General features: G+C 40.8%; 1 long non-coding RNA gene across 1 annotated transcript in view; it reads right to left on the bottom strand.

Moving 5' to 3' along the window:
- Nucleotides 1-22,190: 22,190 nt before the first annotated feature.
- LOC132054892 (uncharacterized) overlaps nt 22,191-23,868 on the bottom strand; it is a 2,569-nt gene continuing 891 nt past the window's right edge. The window contains exon 2 of the long non-coding RNA XR_009414395.1: nt 22,191-22,297. This is a non-coding gene — a long non-coding RNA (uncharacterized LOC132054892). The remainder of the gene's footprint in view (nt 22,298-23,868) is intronic.

Raw genomic sequence — 23,868 nt, 5'->3', positions numbered from 1 at the left:
CAGTCATGTTCATAGAGGCTTTACAGACAGTTCCTGTGTACAGCTTAGTCATAGTGTGACAGTAGTAATGTCGGCATCATGGGTCTATTGTACATATACTTATTCATGATATTATGTTCATATTTAGCCTCTTCATCTTATTTTTGCCATTCGAGACATAGAGGATATGAGTTGTAAGTTGGTTCGCTCGGTTTCCGCAAGGTGCCGGGTGCCAATCACGCCTTACCTAGGGTGGGGTGTGACAGTTGCATTATTATTTCATTCACATAAATTGAGTGTTTTGGTAAAATGGTTTGCTTCCTAGGAAGGATTGGGGAGGTGCCCTCACGATCCCCGATTTGAGAAATCCTTGGCGCCGCCTTGAAACTATCTCTCTCTCAGGCACGCGTTTCTTTATTAGCTGTGGTTCAACCAAATTGGGCAAAGCAATAATTGTTTTCCCCTCTCTCCACCATTGTGTAACCAAACACTATAAAACCCTACTCTCTCTCTCTCTCTCTCTCTCCCTCTCTCTCTCTCTCTATCTCTCTCTCTCTATCTTCTACTTTTTCTATAATCCACGGTCAACAAAGACGATTTCCTTCATTAGCTTTGTCATTTTGCTATGCGTTTCAACGAAATTCCTATATAGAGATTGACAGGGATTCAAGAGAATCCTTGCAAATTTGCAATGTCCTACATCGATTACAAACCAGAAACATGGGGTTTTGGGGTTCTTTACAACCCCATATTCCACTATTTCACAGACCTTACAAGTCTCAAAATTTCAAAACTGTATAAATATTTTTCAAATAGAGCAAATATACCCAATTTACCTAGGGTTTGCTAAGACCTTTAATTAATTGGGTTTTTCTAGTCTAAAATTTAATTTTGTTTTTGTGGCTGAGTTGGGGCATTAAGGAGCAAGGATCTCAAACTTCCAATCTCGACAAAGGGTTGCACTTGAAAATGATAAATTTTCTTCCTTTAAGTTATTTTTTGCCTATGTTTTAGTCTGTTTGCCTGTTTATTTTGTCTAGTAGTCAGACTATCTTGGTTTAGTTGTTAATGGGTATTTATGTGTTCAATTTAGTGTCACGCCCCAAATCTGAAGTGGCGTGACCAGCACTCGATGCCAAACTAGGCCCGAGCCAACCACTTGAAATCTGAAACTTTGGGGAGTAACCCCTACTTAAGCCGGTACGGCCTACCTGCACACAAACAACACCAACAAGCCGGCGAGGCCGCAACATATATATATATATATATATATATATATATATATATATATATATATATATATATATATAAATAACAACTATCTCATTTGAACTGGGCATACACACCCAAAATATATATACACAACTGAGCAAGCCGACGAGGCTGCTATGATCATACAAAGCTAACCATATCCAACGGACATACAAAAACCGACAAGGCGATCACACAGACACACTATATACAGGACTCGTCTACAAGCCTCTAGGGAGATGTGTGACTGCACCATACAATCTAGAATAAAATGGGAAAACTCCAAAGGACCTGGCAACTCTGAACAGAAAGGGAGCTCACCAATCAGCTGATGTCAGATCCTGCCTACTGGGGAGGTCTATCAATCGGTCGATCTGTACCAACAGGTATGAATGCAGCGCGCCCGACAAAAGGGACATCAGTACGAAATAATGTACCGAGTATGTAAGGCAACGATAACTGAAACTAAACTGTAAACAATACAATCTGGAGGCAAAAGAATGCCCTGAATATCTCTCCAGACCTGTCCGATATGAAATGCACTATAATACTATTATATATATATCTCACTGACCAAGTGGCCAGACAAGTATAAAATCTCACTGGCCAAGTAGCCAGGCAATATGTCTCACTGATCCGTCGGCCAGGCAATCTGTCTCACTGACCCGTAGGCCAGGCATATCTATCTCACTGACCCGTAGGCCGGGCCTATCTGTCTCACTGACCCGTAGGCCAGGTAAAATAAATATGTCTCACTGGCCAAGTGGCCAGGCTAAATAAAAATGTCTCACTGACCAAGTGGCCTGGCTAAAGAAAATGTAAATATAGATCATGCATTATACCATGCATATCTTTGAAACATACTGATACTATAACATGCCTCTTCCGCCTCTCTATAAACTCAAGGACATAGGGGGGATATAGCCCCTCAGAAAGATTAACATAACCCTCTAAAACTACGCAACAATATGACAAGCTCTACTTTGATAAATCCCTAATCTCAAAGTCCATTATGCTCTTACCATATATGGAATCATGCCAAGAAAAGAAGGAACAGCCTTAGCATACCTGAAGCTTACTTCTCGACTTTCCAACCTACTTCCTGCCTCGTAATCTACACAAGATCAGTCGTAGTCTCGTAATCTATATATAAAACCATTCATACTATCGTTAGGCTTATCGTCATATGCTTGTCTTAAGCCTTCAAATTAAATCGTTTTAGACCATGCCAAAATTCGGGCAGCATCTCCCCTGTTTATATCCTTAGCCTGAAATCACAATACCAACAACTAACAATAACAACAACACTAACATCAACAACATCATCATCTGTACCAAAATATTCCATAAAACATCCCACACGATGTTTATCCGATTTCTCAACCAACAAATTCATTATACGATCATTTAATAGCTCTATCTTCATAAATAAACCTAAATCAATACAAATAAGGAGAGATTCATACCTTGTTCTTACTAGAACAACAAGATCTTTAATATTTGCTTTGAATCCAAGCCACAATCCACCGTAAAACGATACTATAATCACAACTGCACGCTATCCGAACGTAAACCAATACTCCGCCACTTGAAAATTACTCACAACCCTCAATTTTATGATATACTCACACCCCTATAAGATTCTGAGTTTTGGAAAATATTTGGGGTGAAAAATAAGGGTCTTGGCCCTTATATAGGGTGTGGAAGTCGGTGGAAACCGACTTAAAATTTGCCCTTCGCGTTCGCAGCCTTGGGTCGCGTTCGTGAAGGGTTATTCAGTCCTCCTCTTCACGTTCGCTTCCCTTTGGTCGCATTTGCCAAGGGTTGATCCCTACTCTGGCGGCCTAACTTGTAACATCCATAACTCTCTACTCCGATGTGATATCAACGGGTGGCTTATTGCGTTGGAAACTAGACTTCATGAACTTCAATTTAGGATTTTGATTTACTTCAAAACTCCTCATATACTAAAAGATATTCTTTCTCCAAGTTGGACCAAAATTGTTCCCCATCTTTTCTCCAAAGTTCCAACAAACTTGATTTCTTAATCCACTTGCCCTGCAATCCTTCCCTAGCTTATTATATGAACTTAAACCCTCATAATCATAAGGTAGGCGCATATGATCTTATATATCCTAGAAGGTACTCCAGCATCCACAATTACACACTTAACACCCAAAGAATCTTAACGTATAAAACTACGAGGTGTAACATTTCTCCCCTCTTAGAAACATTCGTTCTCGAATGTTAAACTCTTAGGAATTCTACGAAAATTCTGCCAGAGTTTCCCCTGTAATTGTACCACTACCATCCCGTCACAACAACCTCGAATATACAGTGCCTCACAGGGCTACAACAACGACAATAATGGCCTCACACGACCAAGGAACTATAAGAAGGAAAGCGTTACGCACCTGAAGACAATGACGTCTCTGTCTGAACTTCTTCTGGGAGTGGAAACAAATGTGGATACCTGGACTTCATATCTTCCTCAGCCTCCCAAGTCATTTCTTCCCTATTATTGTTTCTCCAAAGAACTTTCACTGAGGCTACATCTTTAGTTCTTAGCCTCCGAACTTGTCTATCCAGGATTGCAATGGGAACCTCTTCATATGATAGTTGCTCGGTAACCTGAACATCATCGATGGGCACAACTCTCGAAGGATCTCCAACACACTTACGGAGCATGGATACATGGAAGACTGGGTGTATGGACTCTAAGTTGGAAGGTAGATCCAACTCATAAGCTACCTTGCCCACTCTACGAATAATCATATAAGGCCCAATATATCAAGGGCTAAGCTTACCCTTTTTGCCAATTCTCATAACGCTTTTCATCGGCAACACTTTTAAGAATACCCAATCATTAACTTGGAACTCCAAGTCTCGTCGGCGATTATCCACGTAAGACTTCTATCGACTTTGGGCTGTTAATAATCGATCCCGAATAAAATTAACTTTATCCATATCATGCTGAATTAAGTATGGTCCTACTAATTTTATCTCTCCCACTTCAACCTATCCAATTGGTGATCTGCACTTCCACCCATATAAAGCTTCATACGGGGCCATCTGAATACTGGAGTGGTAACTATTATTGTATGCAAACTCAATAAGAGGCAAGTGATCATCCCAATTTCCCCCAAAATCTAGCACACATGCCCTTAACATATCTTCAAGGGTCTGAATGGTACGCTCAGCCTGTCCGTCTGTCTGGGGGTGAAATGCTGTGCTAAGATTCACCTGAGTCCCTAAGCCTTCCTGAAAAGATCTCCAAAAATTAGCTGCAAATTGCGTACCCCTGTCTGAGATAATGGATACAGGAACGCCATGAAGTCGGACTATCTTCTTAATATAAAGCTTTGCATAATCCTCGACGGAGTACGTAGTCCTGACAGGTAGAAAATGTGCTGATTTTGTCAGCCTATCAACAATTACCCAAATAGAATTAAACCTACGCTGAGACCGGGGTAAGCCTGGGATGAAATTCATATTAACTACTTTCCACTTCCAAGTCGGGATCTCCATAGCCTGTAATAATCTACCGAGCTTCTGATGTTCAATCTTCACCTGTTGATGATTAGGACACTGGGCTACGAACTCTGCTATATCCTTCTTCATTCCATCCCACCAATAAACCTCCTTGATGTTGCAGTACATCTTTGTTGACCTTAGATGGATAGAATAGTGGGAGCAATGAGCCTCCGCCATAATCTTCTGTTGTAACCCCATAATATCGGGAACACACAACCTACTGCGATACCTGAGGACTCCCTCTCCAGTAATCCCGAATGGTGATTTCTTCTTTTGTGGAGATGTATCCTTGTAATGGGTCAATGAAGGGTCTTCATACTGACGCCGTTTCACCTCGGCTACTAAGGATGATGTTGCTGTAGTCTGAATAGTAACTCCGGCATCTCCTGAATCTATAACTCTGACCCCCAAGTTGGCTAGCTGAAGAAGCTCATGAGCTAACTCCCTTTTTCCAGCCCGCAGGTGTGCTAAACTACCCATGGATTTGCGACTGAAGGCATCTGCTACTATATTCGCTTTCCTTGGATGGTATAAAATATCAACATTATAATCTTTTTGCAATTTTAACGACCGCCTCTGCCGCAAGTTTAGCTCCTTCTGCTTGAAGATATACTGAAGACGCTTATGATCTTTATAGATGTCAACATGAACGCCACATAAGTAATGTCTCCAGATTTTAAGTGCATGAATCACAGATGCTAACTCTAGGTCGGGAGTTGGGTAGTTCCTCTCATGCTTCCTGAGTTATCTAGAAGCGTAAGCAATTATCTTGCCGTGCTGCATCAATACACAACCCAATCCGGCCCTCGAAGCGTCACAATAGATAGCATAACCCTCGGATCCCTCTTAAAGCGCCAGAACTGGTGCCGAAGTCAACCTATCCTTCAATTCTTGAAGGCTTCGCTTGCAAGCATCTATCCATTGAAACTTGGCTGCCTTCTGGGTCAACTTCATTAATAGGGTAGAAAGAGAAGAAAATCCCTCTACAAATCTTCAGTAATACCCCGCTAAATCCAGAAACTATGAACCTTTGTCGGCGTCGCAGGTCGAGGCCAAGTTTTCACCGCCTATATCTTCTGGGAATCCATTTGATGGCCTCATCTGAAACAATATGCCCTAGAAAAGCCACAGAGTTTAGCTAAAATTCACTTTTGGAGAATTTCGCATACAACTTCTGGTCCTGAAGGACTCTAAGTACCGCACGCAAATGATCTGCATGCTCAGTCTCTGATCGAGAATAAGTCAGAATATCATCTATAAACACAATCACGAACAGGTCTAGGAAGGGTCTGAATACACTATTCATCAGGTCCATGAATATATCTGGAGCATTAGTCAACTTGAAAGACATAACAAGGAACTCGAAATGACCATATCTAGTCCTAAATGTTGTCTTCGGAACGTCCTTCCCTCTGATCTTGATCTCAAGTCTATCTTCGAGAAATATCTAGCTCCCTGCAGTTGATCAAATAAATCATCTATCCTCGGAAGTGGATACTTATTCTTAACCGTCACCTTATTCAACTGCCTATAGTCGATACACATCCGTAGCGAACCATCCTTCTTTCTGACGAACAATACTGAGGCTCCCCACGGTGACGTACTAGGTCGGATAAAGCCCTTCTCCAGTAGATCCTTCAATTCCTTCAACTCAGCAGGGGCCATCCTATAAGGAGGGATGGATATCGGCCGAGTATTCGGTAGTACATCTATAGCGAAGTCAATTTCTCGCTCTGGTGGGAGGTTTGGAAGCTCGTCTGGGAACACCTCTGGCAACTCATTAACTACAGGAATGGACTGAAGAGTTTGTGGTTCTTCTTCTGTATCCTGAACTCGAACTATATGATAGATACAACCTTTCGAAATCATCTTCTTTGCCTTGAGATAGGCGATGAATCTACGTTTTGGTGTAGCCGTAATTCCCTTTCATTCCAAAGTTGTTTCCCCCAGAAAGTGGAATGTGACAGTCTTTGTCAAACGCCCTACACTAGCATAAATGGAAGCTAACCAGTCCATTTCCATGATGACGTCAAAGTCGACCATATGTAACTCTATAAGATCTGCTATGGTCTAACTACCACAAATAACTACAGAACAACCACGATAAATCTTCCTAGCAATAACAGGTTCACCAACAGGTGTAGACACAAAAAATGGTTCATTCAACAATTCTGGCACCATACCGAATTTTCCCACAATAAGTGGAGTGACATAGGAAAAATTGGACCCCGGATCTATCAATGCGTAAACGCTATATGAACAGACTATCAATGTACCTGTCACAATATCTGGCGAAGACTCCAAGTCCGGATGACCTGCCAAAGCATATATGCGGTTCTGGGCACCGCCTGCACCAGAAGCTCCGCCCCTACCTCTTCCTCTACCTGCTGAAGACTGAGACCTGCGCCCGGAAGGACGCACGGATACTGATGACCCTGCTATAGACCCTGTCGGCTGCTCCATACTAGTAGGTCCCCGCTGTTGGCAGTCCCTCATGAAATGATCTAGGCTTCCACATGTATAACAAGCTCTCAATCCATACTGACATCACCCATAGTGCGCTCTGCCACAATTACCACACTGCTGTGGTAGTGATCTAGCCTGCCCCGGACCCCTCTGCTGTTGTGACCCGAACATATGGGAACTCTTACCTGGTCCAGTTGGAATATCATGTGCCCATTTGTATCCCTGAGACTGAGCTGATGGTGGCCTAAATGGCCTACCCTGGTGTTGGGGTCTGAACCCCCCTAACTCTCATCGTGCTGACCAGTAGTCCTAGCCTTATTATGATACTCCTTTTTGATACTCTCAACCCCCGCCATTGACGTCTACGATCCTCGCAGTTCTGTACGAATGCCTGGATATGAGCAAGGTCCATATTATCACTCACCGCCGCATTGGTACAAGCCTCGACATAGTCAGGGTGCAAACCCCCTATGAACCTGTGAATCTTGGCCCTCAATGAATCAAAGAAGGATGGAGCATATCTGGCCAAGGAATCAAATCAGAATCAATAATCACGAATGCTAGAACTACCTTGGTGGACAATCAAGAACCGGACTACCCTCGCCTCTCGTATCTCCAATGGTAAATAATAATCAAGAAAGGCCTCTAAAAACTCAGACCAACGCGCGGGAGGTAGCTTTGGACCTCTGGCATGCTCCCACCTCTCATACCATAAGACCGCTATATCACGAAGCCTGAAAGCCACTAACTCTGCTGGCTCGGTCTTGGTAGCATGCATGACTCTAAAAATAGGCTGAAGCTTATCGACAAAGTTGTGCGGATCCTCATCCCGCTTAACCCTGAGTGCTCTAGAGGGTCAAGTGCTAAAAACTCACGAACCCTCGAACTGTGGGACCCATCAGCAGTCACTGCTCCAGTAGGTGTTCTCAGTTGCCTCTGTGTCGTCACAATTCGGGTCAACAAGTGTACCGCCCGCCTAAGATCCTGGTCTGTCGATGCGGGAGGGAGTACTAGAGGTATTATCTCCCTCGGGAGCTCGTCAAGCGGTGGGGTCGTCGATGATGGCTGGGATAGGGTCTCACCCTGGCCCTCAGGCTGGGCCTCAACTGTTGAGTGTGCGCTACTACTCCCCTCACCAGTTGCCGTATCACCTCTCTGGTTAGTTACAGTCTTCCTAGTCACCGGCATAGCTGTGCACAAATATGAAAAAGTAAGTTTAACTCAAATCTCCTACGACTTGGCTCTACAACACAATTTAGATATGAAAAAAAGGTAACCAATTCCAAGATCCCCTGTGTCACGACCTAAACCAATGGGCCGTGACGAGTGCCCGATCGCTACTGACCAAGCACCCCTATACTCGTACTTGCCTTATGCTGAGTAACCTGGTGACCCATTTCTAACTTATATATGAGTGATAGCATCTGTTGTAAGATTTATGCAATAAACTCTACCTTGAAAACTCGTAAATTATACACATGGATATATATAGGCATGCATGCAAAGAATGACAACGCAGTCCGACATGGCCACTACATGTACCGTATATAGAATGAGGGACCACAAAGCAATATGACGTTCCCACTATACACCACTGTCTACAGACCTCTATGGAACAAAAACTGTAGCAAATACGGGATTAGGCCCTGCCATACCCACATATCTACATAGCAAAATAGCATACCAAAAGAGTCGCAGCTGGACTCGGGACGATGGAGCGCACCGATCGCGGCCGAGGGTGATCCTACTAGTCTGGATCGTCTGGCAGGCTACCTCATCCTCTATGGGCATGAACGCAGCGTCCACAAGAAAGGACGTCAGTACGAACAGTGTACAAAGTATGTAAGGCATGAATAACAACATAACAAGAAGTATGGAACATAAAATAAGATAAAGAGATAACCTGTACATCTGATTGCCTCATAAGGCGGATATCATGCATGCTTAGCTTTCAAAAGAAACATTTTTTATATACATATGTCATAATAGTGTTTCGGAACGTGCAGCCCGATCCATATATATATATATTATATTGCTGCAGAACGTGCAGCCCAATCCATAAATATATTAAACTGTTGCGGAACGTGTAGCCCGATCAATACCCATATATCCCCAGTCCAGGCATCCCGCGTCCGGGATGATATCATAATATACCAACTGATCAGGTCGTTATGCGTATTTAACGCCTCGCCCTTTTCCCATATCCCCTATATACATATGCATATATCATATAAGCAGCACGCATGAGAGCCCAAATAAACGTTATCGCTTTATCGGAGTGACGTAAGGTCGGTAACCTCCGATTATATTATGGAACAATCATCATCGCTATGTCTCACCTTGAAGGAACAATCATTATAAGGTGACATGAACAACAATGAGTAAAATCAAGGGAATCATGAAATAAGCTCAAGAGTCTCGTATTAGCATCATATCCATAGTCTTTGGAATTTAATAGCATTAAAATCATAAACTTTGAAATTGCTAGAAATGGAATCATCATCATCATTATCATCAGGAAAACATAATCTTCTTTTAACGTCATAAGAAACTTTACGAATTATGAATCTCTAGCTTATGGAAAAAAATGGGACATCATGGAAAATATGTATGAGTTCACAAGAAAGGAGTCATCACTGTCACCACGGTCATCATAGAAAACATCTTATCTTTATCATCACAAAAACCTTGAGAAACGGGAACTTCTAGCTTTTTGGGACAAGGATGTTATGGAAGACATGTATGGAGTCATAGTATAGGAATCATGCCTTTAGAAAGAAAGGGACTAGCCTTAACATACCTTTGGTCTCATTGGCGATTCAATGTTTATCCTTCCAGGCTCATAAATCTAAATATAAACCATTCGTACTATGGTTAGGCTCAAAGTCATACGTCCATCCCAAATCCTTAATTTAATTCCATTTAGAAACTGCCGAAATTCGGGCAGCATCTCCCCTATTTATATGCCTAGACCGAAATCACAATTCAACAACCAACAAGAACAACAACAATACCAACATCATCAACATCATTACCAACACCATTATGCTCCATAAAACATCCCACACGATGTTTTTTGAATTCCTCAACTAAAAACCTATTATACGACCATTTAGTAGTTTTATCTTCGTAAATAAACCGAAATCAATATTAATAGGGAGATATTCATACCTTACTCCCGCTATATCTGCAATATCTTCACTTTCCTTCTTGAACTTGAGATAAGGCTAGTCGCTATATGATTTTGTAATCACAACTATACGCTGTCTGGACCATAATCCAGGGACTATACTCGATTTGCGTTAAACTTTGATATGTGGAAGTTGGAGGAAATTTCCAGAAGGTTGGGGTGATTTTCAGGGGTGGTTTGAAGGAAATAAGGGGGTAAACCCCTTTTTATAAGATTCTAGGGTCGGGTTGCACCGACCTAAAATTGCTCAGTACGTTCGCGCCTAGAAGTGGAGCATTCGCGCTAAGTTTGATGCCCTCCTTTTGCGCGTTCGCGCCTAGTGGTACTGTGCTCCCGCAGACCAAATTTTTGGCCCGCCAGCCCGACTTATAATGTCTATATCTCCTTACTCCAATGCCACACAGATGAGCGATTTTGCGTTAAAAACTAGACTTCATGAACTTCACTTTAGGCTTTTGCTTTGCCTCAAAACTTGTCATATTCTAAAAGATACTCTTCCTCCAAATTAGACCAACAAACATAGTTTCCGCAACTCACCTGCTCTCCAATCCTCTCACCACTTACTATATGAACTAAGCCTTCATGACCATAGGATAAACACATGCAACCATATATATACCCTTGAAGGCAACTCCAAAGTCCATACTTGGAACGACCAGCACTAATGAATTTCAACGTACAGAACTACAGGGTGTAACATCCTTTCCCCCTTAAAACATTCGTCCTCGAATGTTGTAGTTGTAACTCCACAACGTTATCATTGATTTCTTGAAGTAATTTCCCTTCTCCTAGACTCTGATCGCCTTATCTCTATAATATAAGTTGGTCAGCCTCTTCTTGTTCTCTCTTTGCTCTTTATTGAACTCTTCCATAAATTCTATAGCCTTCTGTTCTTATGTATGCAATCCAGAATCAACTAATATTTGGTTACCATTCTCCTTCCATTAAGGTAGTACTGTTCAGTAGCTGCTACGGCTACCCATTAACTTGCAAGTGTCTCTTCTTACTTGCTGATAGACAATTCTCTTATTCAACTATGGCACCTTCCTTTGCTTGCTTCTTTGGTGCTAATTTGGGCCATCCCTTTTTCATACCCGTCAATCTCGCATACGCACCACATCATCTCATTGTAGTCTATTGATCAGACCCCTTGATTCCTCACAATCTCATCATCATTTCTCCCATAATAGTATTTTTATTGCCGACGAATCCCTACTCTTAACGGTTTTTTACCTCAACTATCCATTCTAATTCCTTTCCAAGATTAACTACAACAATACCCTCACAAAATCTCTGAAATACGTACATACACAATGTTCCCTCACCATCTTTGTTATTCCTCATAGTAGGGTTACACTTATGTTAAGCTAACAATCGTGGCTCAAACTAATTCATGACTTGAAATATCCTCGAACTCATATTGGAACATTTCCTTTACTTTCTTCTCCTCAAACTTTATAATGAAGATCTATAGGTATGAGACTGCGATAAATTCTTACTTTACCACAACTTTCTTCCAACATGAGTATACTTATCCTTGATTCCCTTATACCGGTGACACTTAATTAGCCTTTATTCCTCATTGTCTTTCTACTGCTGCCCTTGCATCATTTTTATTGGCCATTTCTTCACGATGATTGTTCATATAGTTCTATAATACACGCCCTCGTATTCGGCATCACCGGCGACTTATGAAACACTCTCTAATCCTCGACAGTACTGCTATCTTGCTACCCATAAGCACACTACCTTCCTCCTCTTTGGAGATGGTCACCTGCCTATAATTATCCTTTCCGTTCGGATTCTCATTTCTTCTGGCACTAAGATTCCCTTTCGCTGTAACTCAATTGTCCTTGGTATTTATTTCATTCCTCTTCTTTTTCTGGATGACCTACGAACCTTTCTTATCCTCTTTGTTGCCCCTCAAAATATGTCACCGCCTATTTAGATGCGGGCCAATTTCTCCGGTACAAGCGATTCGAACCATGGTCTAGAAACATCGTATCTCACATCAACGAGAATCATTCTCTTTGACTCGTTAATCCCCTTACTTTTCTATCATACTTTCTTTCCCATACCTACCCCCTAATATACTTATTTCCAATCTATTTCTACTTTCTCGTGATACATCCTCGATATATCAGTACATCCCGAACTTTGGCTTATTCAAGCTAATACATTTCTTTCTTTGGAATTTTGGGCGTGTCATGATTCATTTCAGGACTGAATCTGCTCTTACTCCCTTTTTAAGGACGTTCTTATACACCAGTAACCTTTGAATAGTAGTCATCTTTGATACTCACCTGGTCGACCTTAACGATTCTTCAGCTCCTCTGTTCCTTATAATACCGAAGTTCCTTCACCATATGGTTTGACTTATTTTCCTTTCTGCTAGTTGAAGTCTGGTATTAAATCAAATACTCTTACATATCTGATCCAAAGCAGGTGCCTCCTTTGTTATCTTTCCACTTCTACCTTTTATGACTAGTAATTCCCTGGGCTAGTGAATTAATGAGGACAGCGGAATTCATTAAGCCCATCTATGGAGTGTCCGATTATACCTCGCTCCTTTAACCCTAGTCTTTTTCCATGACCATCTTCTTAACACCCTTAAAATTCTTCTTGCTCTAGGTTCCCAATTCCGATTTACGTTTATATTACCGTTAAAGGTTAATATTACACACCATCCTTTCCTACGACTCATCCTTTTATTTTCTTAGCTCATTTGTCCCGTAATTCTCCTTAACTACTTATTTCCATCACAACTATGCATCATAGTTCTTCCAGTGTCCTGCTGCTTCTTGTTCTTACCATGAAATCCTTACAAAGTACACTCTTTCCCTTCTTCTTTTGGTCAAGCCTTCGTCTTTCTTTTTGCCACTACGGCCAGTTCATATTTATAAATATTCCCCGTGTATCATTATTTCCTTTATGACCGAATCTCTATACTCTTTACAGCGGTTCTTATCCCATGTCACTGATACATTTCCTCCTGGTCAGCTTTGTTAACTTATTATCCTTTCTCCTGTCCATAGTGGTTGCTCGACTTTCTTTAACCAATCTGGTAGTGTACCCTTCTTACTTTCGTCCTCAGGGGTCTTGAGTTCTTTTACTTCTAAGTGCTATTCTCCACTTGCCATTTTATAACATTGGCCCTGGAGTTCGTAGAATATCCTTTCAGAAGTGCAAATCCATCCTATCTTTAAGTCATCTTTTTAGAAGGGCTTCTTCGTTTCCGAGGTAATTGTGGCGTGTTATTATAACTATGCATTGACCTCTTCGGATGCCCCTCCAAAGTCCGAAACCCTTTAGCTTCTTCGCAAAATCCTGCTTATTCTTTCCCAATTCATATCCCATTTATCAAAATCTGTTTTCGGGACCTATACGTTCGTCTTTTCGTTCCGCACTACCATATTCTATTCTATTCTCTTCATATTCTTACCGTCGTCCTCTACCTCTACCGTCATCCTACACTCTTTCTCTCGGAAGCTTTACTTGGCCCTCATTAGCAACATACTTCCCTTGCTCACACTTCTCCTCTTCTCAGGGCATCTTAATCTTCTTATTGTATACTCACTTTCTTCTTTTCGCTGATGTTATTGCATCAAGCTTATCCAAATCTATCCTTTAGAGAAAATAATATCAACTTGCCCTGTAGTACTTGCCACTTGAGCTTCAATACCCTGTTCAATCAGTACCTTTTACATATCGCAGCGTCAATTATCGGGGCACACATACTGATTAACCATGCATAAAATCTCGTATATACCTCTACTAACACCTTTCTTTCAAAGTATCCCTAATACTGTTTAAACTCATCCTAATTCTGTAGTTGTAATATGTCTTCTATCTCTTTACCATGCCAGTCCGCTTTATCTCTCGCAATTATTTAGAATTTCCAACCGTGAGCTTTACACGCTTCTAATTTCCCTCAAGCTATTCTAGTTCCACATCCGTCCCTTATGTCTGAATCTATAGTACTTCTTAGCATACTTCCCAGAGGGTCACCCATCCTAGTACTACTCTCACCCAAGCACGTTTAACTTCAAAGTTCTGATAGGATCCGATACGTTAGTCTTTGGTATGATCGCATCCATCCTGCTGCGTGGCCTTCCTTTTTATCACATGACCTAGAACAAGTTGAAGTTCTAATGGATTCCAATAAAAATCCTGTAATGCATCTCCCTCCGGATTGGAAAGGTCCCTTACTCTCCTGACCGAGCAAATACTGGTTTAGCCTTCGGAACTCCCAATAAGAACCATCAATCAACACACACAACTGTCTTCCATTCCTAAATTTAAGATTCCTAGTGGTGGCCAAAAACATCTTAGTCGCAGTTATCCATAACTACTTTGGTTAACGGTTCCTCTAAAACTCCCATTTGTCAACTATTAATGATATACTGCAATGATTGTACACACATAAGAAATTTCAATAAAAGACCCATATACCTGCTGCCAGCTTGTCCTGCTCTTGGTCTGGAGGGCTGTAAAGTGAAGTATCCTCCTCATTGTCCACACACCATCTACTGGTCTGGCCCTCCTCATCTCCCCCATCCGAATCCGAGGAATAAGAATATCCTGGCAACTTCTGATTTACCGAAGGCTAAGATAAAGGGCTAGAATAATCAGCAACACTCACAGGCGGGGCTGCCGTAACATAATGCTTCACTATAGAAGAAGCTGAAAGGGTCAACTCTGGTACAGCCTCAGGCGCCTCCTCCACCGGCGTCTCATACGAACCCTCAGACGGGTCCATCTCGTAACTATCTTCCGATGGGTCCTCCTCCATGGAAGTCACGAACTCTGGAGGGTTTGTCTCGATGTCCTCGGAAGGGTCTGTCTCAATAGAATAGCTAGGACTCATCCTACTCGAACCTGTGACTTGGGGTCCCGAATCCACCCTAGGGACTTCCTGGCACCCCCACTATCTGAAGCCGATCTCTTCATCTCATATCAAGCTACACCTACCTACAGGAAAAAAGGGTCAGAAACGATCTTTTCTAGACTCTGGCTCTATCGCACGATCTAAGATAGAAGGGAAGGTCAATGATTCCTAAATGCCCCGCAGCATTTTGTTTATAAGTGTGGCCGGCTTCACACCCATAAAGAGGACTCTACCGGACACGATCTGTAGACAACCCTAGAACGAACTGCTCTGATACCACTTTTGTCACGACCCAAACCAATGGGCCGTGATGAGTACTCGATCGCTACGGACCAAGCACCCCTACACTCATACTTGCCTTATGCTGAGTAACCTGGTGGCCCATTTCTAACTTATATCTAAGTGATAGCATCTGCTGCAAGATTTATGCAATAAACTCTACCTCAAAAACTCATAATTATACAAATGGATATATATAGGCATGCATGCAAAGAATAACAACGCAGTCCGACATGGCCACTACATGTACTGTACATATAATGAAGGACCACAAAAGGATATGGCGTTCCCACTATACACCACTCTCTAAAGACCTCTATGGAACATAAACTATAGAAAAGACGGGACATGGCCCTGCCATACCCACTTATCTACATAGCAAAATAGCATACCAAAAAAGGCTGCAGCTTCGGACCAATGGAGCGCACCGACTGCGACTGAGGGGAGATCCTACTGGTCTGGATCATCTGGCTGGCTACCTGATCCTGCGGGCATGAACGCAGCGTCCATAAAAAGGACATCAGTACGAACAGCGTACTGAGTATGTAAGTCATAAATAACAACATAACAAGAAGTATGGAACATAACATCGGCTGAGGGGAGATCCTACTGGTCTGGATCGTCTGGCTGGCTACCTGATCCTGCGGGCATGAACGCAGCGTCCATATAAAGGACATCAATACGAACAGCGTGATGAGTATGTAAGGCATAAATAACAACATTACAAGAAGTATGGAACATAACATGAGAGAAAGAGATAACATGCACATCTGATTGCCTCATAAGGCGCATATCATGCATTCTTAGCTTTCAAAAGAAACATTTCTCATATACATATATCATAATAGTGCTACGGAACGTGCAGACCGATCCATATATATATATATATATATATTATTATATTTCTGCGGAACATGCAACCCGATCCATAAGTATATTATATTGCTGCAGAACGTGCAGCCCGATCCATACCCATATATCCCACATCCGGAATGATATCATAATATAACAACTGATCAGGTGGTTATGCATATATAACGCCTCGCCGTTTTCCCATATCCCCTATACACACACACACACAAAGAGAGAGAGAGAGAGATACACACACACACACACACACAGAGAGAGAGAGAGAGACACACACACACACACACACACACACACACACACACACACACACATATATATATATATATATATATATATATATATATAAGCAACATGCATGAGAGCCCAAATAAATATTACCACTCTATCGGAGTGACGTAAGGTCGGTAACCTCCGATTATATTATGAAACAACCATCATCACTCTGTCTCACCTTGAAGGAACAATGATTATAAGGTGAGATCAACAACAATGAGTAAAATCAAGGGAAACATGAAATAAGCTCAAGACTCTCATATTAGCATCAAATCCATAGGCTTTGGAATATAATAGCATTAAAATCATAAACTTTGAAACTGCTAGAAATGGAATCATCATCATTATTATCATTATGAAAACATAATCTTCTTTAACGTCATAAGAAACTTTATGAATTATGAATCTCTAGCTTTTGGAAATAAAGGGACATCATCAAAAATATGTATGAGTTCACAAGGAAGGAGTCGTCATTGTCACCACGGTCATCATAGAAAACATCTTATCTTTCTCATCACAAAAACCTTGAGAACCGGGAACTTCTAGCTTTTTGGGACAAGGATGTTATGGAAGACATGTATGGAGTCATAGTATAGGAATCATGCCTTTAGAAAGAAAGGGACTAGCCTTAACATACCTTTCGGTCTCCTTGGCGATTTAACATTTATCCTTCCAGACTCGTAAATCTATATATAAACCATTCGTACTATTGTTAGGCTCAAAGTCATATGCCCATCTCAAATCCTTAATTTAATTCCATTTAGAATCTGCCGAAATTCGGGCAGCATCTCCCCTGTTTATATGCCTAGCCTGAAATCATAATTCAATAACCAAAAACAACAACAATACCAACATCAGCAACATCATTACCAACACCATTATGCTCCCTAAAACATCCCACATGATGTTTTTCCAAATTCCTCAACAAACAACTTGTTATACGACTATTTATTAGTTTTATCTTCGTAAATAAACCAAAATCAATATTAATAGGGAGAGATTCATACCTTACTCCCACTATAACTGCAATATCTTCACTTTCCTCCTTGAACTTGAGCCAAGGCTTGTTGCTATATGATTTTGTAATCGCAACTATACGCTGTCTAGACCAGAATCCGGGGATTATACTCGTTTTGCATTAAAATTTGATATGTGGAAGTTGGAGGAAATTTCCAGAAGGTTTGGGTAATTTTCAGAGGTGGTTTGAAGGAAATAAAGGGGTAAACCCCTTTTTATAAGATTCCAAAAAATTGATCAGCGCATTCGCGCCTAGTGGTGGTGTGTTTGCGCAGACCAAAATTCTAGCCTATCAGCCAGACTTGTAACGTCCATATCTCCTTACTCCGGTGCCGTACCGATGAGCGATTTATTGCGTTGGAAACTAGACTTCATGAACTTCACTTTAGGCTTTTGCTTTGCCTCAAAACTCATCATATTCTAAAAGATACTCTTCCTCCAAATTGGACCAACAAACATAGTTTCCGCAACTCACCTGCTCTCCAATCCTCTCACCACTTACTATATGAACTAAGCCTTCATGATTATAGGATAAACACATGCAACCATATATATACCCTTGAAGGCAACTCCAAAGTCCATACTTGAAATGACTAGCACTTATGAATTTCAACGTACATAACTACGGGGTGTAACACGCTGTAGCTTTATGTTTATATGATGTGGTACACAACACATCTATAAACAAGACTCTACTAGACACGACTTGTAGACTCCCTAGGACAGACTTGCTCTGATACCAAGTTTGTCAAGCCCCAAATCTGGAGTGGCGTGACCAGCACTCGATGCCAAACTAGGCCCGAGCGAACCACGTGAAATCTAAAACTTTAGGGAGTAACCCCGACTTAAGCCGGTAAGGCCTACCTGCACACAAACAACACCAACAAGCCGGCGAGGCTGCAATCTAGATATATAATATAAATACTGACTATTTCGTCTGAACTGGCATATACACCTAAATTATTTATACACAACTGAGAAAGCCGATGAGGCTGCTATGATCGTACAAAGCCAACAGTAGCTAACGGACATACACAAACCGACAAAGCGATCACACAGACACACAATATACAAGACTCGTCTACAAGCCTCTAGGGAGATGTGTGACTGTACCATACAATCTGGAATCAAAAGGGAAAACTCCAAAAGACTTGGCAACTCCGAACAAAAAGAGAGCTCACCAATACGGTGATGTCGGATCCACCGCCTCGGGGAGGTTTATCAACGTACGTCGATCCGTACTGAGCAGCATGAATGCAGCGCCCCCGGCAAAAGAGACGTCAGTACAAAATATTGTACCGAGTATGTAAGGCAACCATAATTGAAACTGAACTGAAAACAATACAATCTGGAGGTAAACGAATGCCCTGAATATCTCTCCAGACCTATCTCATATGAAATGCAATATAATACTATTATATATATCTCACTGAACTAGTGGCCTGGCAATTGTAAAATCTCACTGGCCAAGTAGCCAGGCAATATGCCTCACTGATCTGTCGGCCAGGCAATCTTTCTCACGGACCCGTAGGCCAGGCATATCTATCTCACTGACCCGTAGGCCAGGTAAAATAGAAATGTCTCACTGACCAAGTAGCTAGGCTAAATAAAAAAGTCTCACTGACCAAGTGTCTAGGCTAAAGAAAATGTGTATATAGATCATGCATTATACCATACATATGCTTAAAAAAACTGATACGATAACATGTCTCTTTCGTCTCTTTATAAACTCAAGGACATTGGGGGGGGGAGGGCGAGATATAGCCCCTCTGAAAGATTAACATAGCCCTCTGAAACTATGCAACAATATGACAAGCTCTACTTTAATAAATCCCTAGTCACAAGGTCCATTATGCTCGTACCATTTATTGAATCATGCCAAGAAAAGAAGGAACAGCCTTAGCATACCTGAAGCTTACTTCCCGACCTTACAACCTACTTCCTACCTCGTAATCTACACAAGATCAGTCGTAGTCTCGTAATCTACATATAAAACCATTCATACTATCATTAGGCTTATCGGCATACGCTTGTCTTAAGCCTTCAAATTAAGTTTCTTTCAGAATATGCCAAAATTCGGGCAGCATCAACCCTGTATATATCCCTGATCCGACATCACAGTTCCAACAACTAACAACAATAACAACACTAACATCAACAACATCATCATCCATACTAAAATATTCCATAAAGCATACCACATGATGTTTATCCGATTTCTCAACCAACAAATCCATTATACGATCATTTAATAGCTCTATCTTTGTAAATAAACCTAAATTAATAGAAATAAGGAGAGATTCATATCTTGTTTTTATTAGAACAGAAAGATCTTCAATATTTCTTTGAATCCAAGAAAAAATCCACCGTAAAATGATACTATAATCACAACTACATGCTATCCGAACCTAAACTAATACTCCGCCACTTGAAAATTACTCACAACCCTCAATTTTATGATATACTGACACCCTTATAAGATTTCTGAGTTTTGGGAAATATTTAGGGTGAAAAATGAGGGTCTTGGCCCTTATATAGGGTGTGGAAGTTGGTGGAAACCGACTTAAAATTTTCCCTTCACGTTCGTAGCCTTGGGTCGCATTTTTGAAAGGTTGTTCAATCCTACTCTTCGTGTTCACGGCCCTTTGGTCCCGTTCGCGAAGGGTTAATCCTTGCTCTAGCGGCCTAACTTGTAACGTTCATAACTCTCTACTCCGATGTGATATCGATGAGCGGTTTATTGTGTTGGAAAGTAGGCTTCATGAACTTCAATTTAGGCTTTTGATTTACTTCAAAGCTTCTCATATACTGAAAGATATTCTTTCTCCAAGTTGGACCAAAATTGTCCCCCATCTTTTCTCCAAAGGTCCAACAAACTTGATTTTCTTAATCCAGTTGCCCTCCAATCCTTCCCTAGATTATTATATGAACTTAAAGTCTCATAATCATAAGGTAGGTGCATATAATCTCATATATCCTAGAAGGTACTCCTGTAGTCATAATTACATCGCTAACACCTAACGAATCTTAACGTACAAAACTACGAGGTGTAACATTTAGTTTAGTTTAGATCATGTTTAGTATGTGCTTGTTAATATTTGTGCTTAGTTTGGCATTAATTGTCTAGATAAGTTAACTTTTTTATTATTATGTGTTAGTTAGCATGCCTATAGGCTTTGTTTGATTTAATTAGTGTCTAATCATGTGACTTGTTTAAAATCTATTGGTTCATTGGCATGCTAAGTTAAACCAGTGTTCAACTATGTGATTAGAGTGGCCATTGGCATCTTTAGTATTTGCTTATGTTCTATTCCTACCTTATTAAATGTTGATAATCTAGTTGTATGCCTGAACTTCAAACTGATCAGCATGAGTTATCTAGTTTAGCCTGAGGTTTTGGTTATTTATAGAAGTTTACATTATTATGCTCTGTTGAATGTGAACTGATTAGTTAGGTATCAAGTTTGACTGTCATGATATGAATAGCCTCTATGTTCAATTTTGCTTAAGTAATCTGATGATAAACTAAGTGTATGTGAAGATGATGAGCTATGAGTTTTGAGTTGTTAGGTATGTCTAATTGACTACACTGCCCAACCCCTTTGACTTAATTAAGTTGTTGAAAATCTATTTTCAAGCCTGTGATAGCATGTTTATGTCCCCATGAGTATCTCTCTAGGTTTTGTAGGTCTGTCTAGTTTTGAAGAGTATTTTTCCACCTCTGTCTGATTTCAATAAGCATATACATGTCTTCCATGCTTAAGAAGGTGCTTGGTGCATCTGATATTGTACTGTCATGGTTGTTTTTTTAATAAGGTTGGTAGTATGAAACAGTTAAGACATAATGGAAAATAAAAAAATGGACCTGAGTATGTTAAATTTATTTGATAAAGTTCATTTGGGATAAAATAGAATGGTATATGATCACTTGAGTATAAAAAATAATAAGAGACTGTCACTTGGGAATGATAAAAGCAATGAGTGACTTACCTAGGGCTAGGGAAAGGTTTGGAAATGCTTTGAGTTTAGCCACTCAGCCTAGTACAACTGATCCTAAGCAGCTGGGGTTTCTCGTTGTTGAATCATGTTCCAATAGGCCCTCTATGATTTGAGTAAGTAAAAAGAGGTAGGAATGCCATGTGAAAAGATGACATATTGAAATAGAGTATTGGAGTCTGTGTGCAAAGATGGTCTTTTGTACATGTGTAATTTTGTTCCTAATTGGTGTTTCTATGTTGTATCCTGCTCTATTTCTCTCTTAATGATATGGATTTGATGGATGAAAGTGTTATTTTTCTCTCCTAGGGTAGTCTAGACTATAATATGTCCATACTTGACTGTTTCATGCTTAAAACACTATCAAGGTAGCTTGGATTCTTTTAAGTTTTCCTTAGGTGTAAACAAAAAAGACAAAATTAGTATGACCACTTTCTTTCTTTCCTCTTTCCATTTTCTGTGTCCCTTAAGATGTTGAATGGTTTTCTTGATTTAAACCATGAAAGAAAATGCTCCCTCTGTCTATGTGTATACTTTATCAACATAAGTGTCCACTTGGTTGTAATGACCCGTTTAGTCGTTATAGGCTTTCCGGCATTTTTGCACTTTTTGTAGCATTGATTAGCTCATTTTTTACCGGAGGGGACAGTTGACATGCTTCCTAAGGTGTCTAGATCGAATTTGGACAACTTTTTGGTGAAATTGGGCTTAAATTGAAAAATAGTTGACCCAAAGTGGACTTATGGGTAAACGGACCTTTTTTGGAAATTCGTTGATTCAGAGAGGTCCGGATGGTCTTTTGAACTTGTGTGTGTATCTGGTTCGATTCCCAATGCACTCAGATGCATTGTGAGACTTGGGTTGGAAAAATGGAAATGAGATATCGGGGGTTGACTCGGTCAACAAGACCTCCGTTGGGAATTTTGAGGCCACGAGCGCGTTCGTAGCGTATTTTTGTGTGGATATATGTATGTGGTTTGTGAGCAGATGGCATCGGGGATGGTTTAGGATTTCGATTGAGACTCAGAATAATTAGGGGATTTTTGGTACCTGGTGTCCGCATTGGCAGCACTAGTGTCGTCCCAACGGCGCGGCTGGGCCGGCCGGTTGACCGCTGGGGCGGCCAAAGGGAATTGGCCCAGACCGCCAAGGTGGTCTGTTGGGCGCTGTAGCGGCACTGCCGTTGCGGCCCCATTACCGTCGTGGCATTAACGAGCCTGTTATTTCATTAAGTGTGTTTTAAATAAGCCCTTAGTCTATCATTTATTACCATTTCGAAACTAGAGCTTTGGGGACTGTTCTTGGAGATATTTGGAGAAAACTATTGGAGGCAAATCTTGCTAATCCCTTTACTATTCCATTAATCTTAATCATCGTAGATTCTACCTTTCCTTTAATAATCTCCTAGTAATGGAAAATGTAAGTGGGTTTGATGAACATTTTTTCTAGGCTTATTAATGATGAAATTGATGTGGTTTAAGCTAGATTTTGATGAATCTAAGTTTATTAATCATATATCCTCCATTATTAGAGTCGAATTCTTGAATCAAAGAGTTAGGGTTTATACCCAATTTTTGGGATTTTACTTGAAATCAGAAATTAGGCTTATCCTTGAGTTAAATCAGCAATTAGTGGTTGGGTTATGATCACTTAGTGCTTAATTGATATTATGCTTTTGAATTTTCCGTTTTGCCCTTGTGGGCTCTGTTTTCCCAATTTCTAGGGTTAGAATTGACCTATATTGAATGATAGCGGTATTAGTATCATTCTTCATGATTTCTAATCGCATTTCGAATATGCTTAGACTACTTTGGTTCTGAGGCTCAGCGGAAAGGCAAGGCGAAGGAGTGAGTTATTGGTGTTTGCGGTTCAACCATACATGTAAGTTATGGCTTACCCTTGGTGAGACTTCGCATAACGAAGCATATATTTAGATTATACCGTCGGAGAAAGCATATGAACCTTCGGGTATGAAGTGGGAATGGATATTGTCTTAGGTTGAGCCCTGTTGTGTGTTGGGGACTAGCCATCCCGTTATGTTGTGAGTGAATGTTCTATTGTGTTGGCTTGATGCCACGTGCTATTAGTAGTTATTGGCATCTGTTGTTCTAGCTTGATCATGGAT

Source organism: Lycium ferocissimum, chromosome 4, assembly GCF_029784015.1.
Source record: "Lycium ferocissimum isolate CSIRO_LF1 chromosome 4, AGI_CSIRO_Lferr_CH_V1, whole genome shotgun sequence".
Lineage (NCBI taxonomy): Eukaryota > Viridiplantae > Streptophyta > Magnoliopsida > Solanales > Solanaceae > Lycium > Lycium ferocissimum.
The sequence above is the reverse complement of the archived record's forward strand: the minus strand, read 5'-3'. Positions and strand labels throughout refer to the sequence as shown.